Source organism: Corvus brachyrhynchos, unplaced genomic scaffold, assembly GCF_000691975.1.
Source record: "Corvus brachyrhynchos isolate BGI_N302 unplaced genomic scaffold, ASM69197v1 scaffold21, whole genome shotgun sequence".
NCBI lineage: Eukaryota > Metazoa > Chordata > Aves > Passeriformes > Corvidae > Corvus > Corvus brachyrhynchos.
Window position 1 is genome coordinate 7,215,257 of NW_008236924.1, and position 3,598 is coordinate 7,218,854.

The window sequence follows — 3,598 nt, forward strand, 5'->3', positions numbered from 1 at the left end:
CAGCCTCCAATCCTTCGCACATTATGCAGATTTCCCACCATCCGTCCCCGCTTTCTGGGTCAGCGCTCGCCTCCGGCCCAGGGCTGAGGAGCGCGGCCGTGCCGGGCGAGCCTCAGCTCCCAGCTGGTGGGTCACACTGCTCTGGGTCTGGGCACGTTTGGGAAGCACCTGTGTGAGCAGCAATCTGCCTTCAGACAAAGCCATGTACCTCAAAGGATGCTGTTCATCAGCCGCTTGCTTCTGCAAGAGCAGCACAAACATTTCCCTTATTTGCACATCTTTTCCGCACAGAAACACACCTTCCCCAATGTCAGTCAAACAGCCACACCGATAAGAATTTGTTACTGCCTTGTAACGCTGGTAACACTGAAGCTGATAAAGAGGGGAGAGAAGGAGTGAGGCAGGAAGCGAGAACGAATCCCCCCTGCCCTGGGCCCCGGAGCTGCCCCGGCGCGGTGACAAACGAGGGCGTCGGGAGCGGTGTGCGGCAAACACGGCGATGATGTGTGCTTCATGAAGTGTAGCAGCACTCCCGAAAAGGCTGCGAATGTCACAAGACCCACTCAGGCAGGAAAACGGTGCTATTTAAGGAGTATCCCGGCTCCACAGGCGGAGAGGCGCGTGGAGGGGAGGGAAGCGGCTGTCGTATTTTGCAATTATGGGTGTAAGGGGCAGGTCAGGAAACAGCAGAAGAGAGAATTTATACCCTGAGTGGCAAAGGACAAGCTGTGCAAGGAAAAAAGAAGAATGAGGAAGGAAATAAAATAAAATGGTAGCATCCAAGTGCAGCAGAGTGCCAGGGGATGGGCATGGCAGCCTGGGGGGAGCCCACTCAAAAGCCACCTCAGTGCCACCTGCCACCATCCTCCTGGCTTCTAGTCCATCTGTATTTGAAAGTCTGGACTGTACCAGCTCCATTATTTTGTTAGAGAGAGGAGATTCTGGGAAGTGATGGTAGTGACAACCTACAATTAAACTGGATCTGTTTGTATTTTTAGCAGAATCACTGTAATGATTATTTCTGACAAGCAGGTTGTGGAATAACTTTACCCAACACGTTTCCATATCCACCCATGGCAGAGGCAATGCTTTTGCTGGGCAGTGAGTGATCCTTGTCCCCACAGGACGTCCTGGCCAGGAGTGTTTGTGCCCCAGCCCTGCTCGGGGTCCCTGTTACACCTTCCCCCACGGCCCTGCAGAGTTCCCCACAGCTGCAAAAGCCAATTTCTCCAGCGTTACCTCCTGCGGGTCATTAATCAACAGCTTCAATTCCAGCAGACATTCCAGTAAAATAAATGGACAAATAAATTCATTCTATCAAGGAAAAGTGATTCATAACCACTTTTTGTTTGTATCCACAATAATGGAGGAAGATTCAGCTTTCTCCAAGTATTTTTTTTGCTAACATTATGAGACAAGTATATCAGTAGGTTCTTCCTGCATTGAAAGTACAAATACAGAATAACAAAAAAAAAAAAAAAATCCATTCTGAGAGTCCTTATTGGGATTTTAGTGAATTTTTTAGATCACCATTTTTTAAATGATAAAATCACATTTCATGTTATTCTTCAACTTGGAATGTTTTCAAGGGACCAGTTTCATTTTTCTGTATTTTCCACAGCCCATCAAAAAATGCCATCAGAGCAACAGCAAAGTTTTGTTCTGGATTTCAGAGAGACTGACTTTTAATCTCTGTTGTGACACTGATCCATGCCTCAGCAATTCAGTTAATCCCCTTGTGTCTGTTTTCAGTCCTCTCAGTTGCTTACCTTGCCTGCTTAATATTAAAGTTTTCCAGAGCAGGTAATATCACTTACAGGCTTTCTGCAGCACCCAAAACACTGGGCCCCTAATCTACACACTAATACAAGGTAAATGGCTCATTTCCAGGTAATTTCTTTTGCATATTACAATGAAAAGAAGTTTTCAATACTGAAAAGACAACTGGGCTGATTAAAGACCAACCCCTGGAGAAGGACAAGCTCTGTTCCATCTTCAAGGATGCGTTTTGAAATTATAGCTCCATTCAGCAGCTGGGAAGAGACTGGAATCTATTATTCACCAATCAAGTTGTCATCGCCTGGAAGATTAGATGGCGGCCCAGGAGACAGAGCCAGCAGAAGTTTGTAAATTTCTCGAGAATAAATCACAAAACACAAAATGCAACTTAAGGAGGGCTTGGTCAGGGAAGTGGAGGGCATGGAGGGAGAGAAGGCCCCAGAGGCCACCACCAAGGGCGTGTGACACACGGTGTGTCAGGGCGAGCAAGTGGCCCTCAAACACACTCACAAGGGAAACCCAAAAAGCACAGTCTAAATAAAGTGTCATAAGGTCAGAAGGAAGCCCGTTGAACATCAGCAGCCCCAGGACAGTCACCGGTGTCCCCTGTGAAGATGAGACGCTGATGGACACCCTCGGGGAGCTCCTGCTGCCTTCTGGGCTGGAGCAGAGGAGACGCTGATATCATTTGTGGGTGATGGGAGGCTGGGAGTGATTGTGAGAGTTCTGGAGGACAGGACCAGAATTCAAAGTGCTCTTGATGCCGTGGGAGTGCTGTGAAATCAGTGAGATGAAGGCAGTTACAGGATGCCTAGAGAGGAGAAATCACTGCACAGGCAGAAAATGGAGAACATCTGGCGAAGCAGCAGGATGGCAGGAAAGGCTCCATCGGTGCCTGAATAGGAAACAGCAGCTCTGAAACAGAGTCTGACCTGCAAAGAAGCTGCCAGAGGACAAGGACCAGGACAGGGCTCTGGAGATCAGCCACTTCGAAGGGCTGGAATGAGCCCCTGCTCAGCTGGCACCCACCTTTGCTCCTGGGAACGCTGTGACAGTCCCGGTGCCAGCCGTGCCCAAGGACATCCCCCCTGCCCAAGGCTGTGTCCCCATCACAGCAGAGGGCACTGGGAACCCACGGGTTGGAGCAAACCACAGGGAACAGGAGACTCTCAGGCACTCTCACATCTTTCCTCCCAAGTCTCTTGGGCCACCCCAAAGTGACAATTGATGTCTCCTTCTCCCAGAGCAACCCCAGGTGCCCTCATGAAACAGAGGAATAAAAGGAACAAAAGACATTTTAAATGTGTGTTTTCAGCAAATATGTTACAAAACCATTTCAGATCCTTCACCCTGAGTATCCCATTATCAAAACATAAACAGTCATCTCTCAGCCCTTAAAACAGCTGGAATTATCTTACCTGTCCTCTCCATTATTCTTGGTGACAAGTGAATGGTATAAATGCCCCCCAGCCCCTGGATAAATAACTTCCCACACAGATTAGGTTACATGATGCAGTGCTAACAAACATATCCATGAAAAGGAAACAGACGTGCTAATCTATAAAGATTTAGATGAAGGAAGAAGCCATCAATCTGTCAGGAGTTATCAGGTTGTGTTTCTCCGTGTTACTGCAGAGATTTCTTCTTAAACTCTCTACCCTCGCTGCTCTGGAGATTATGCAGGAATTGCAGCTGGAACACAATTTTTCAAAAAAAAATTAGGACTCTACTAAAAAGGGATCCATCCTGCAGGTGTGAAAGAATGCCTTGGCAAGGAAACACTCTTCTCTTTGAAACTTCTATTTCCCTAATTAAGGAA

The 3,598-nt window shown here is 47.7% G+C and overlaps 1 long non-coding RNA gene across 5 annotated transcripts in view; it reads right to left on the bottom strand.

Annotated features, from left to right (window-relative positions):
• Positions 1-6: 6 nt before the first annotated feature.
• Positions 7-3,598, bottom strand: part of LOC108445183 — a 27,163-nt gene continuing 23,571 nt past the window's right edge. For 2 of the 5 annotated variants that reach the window (XR_001859946.1, XR_001859945.1), the window contains one exon: positions 3,057-3,471. This is a non-coding gene — a long non-coding RNA (uncharacterized LOC108445183). Of the gene's footprint in view, positions 3,472-3,598 lie in introns of all 5 variants that reach the window. The other 3 variants (XR_001859947.1, XR_001859949.1, XR_001859948.1) reach the window with 3 other exon arrangements.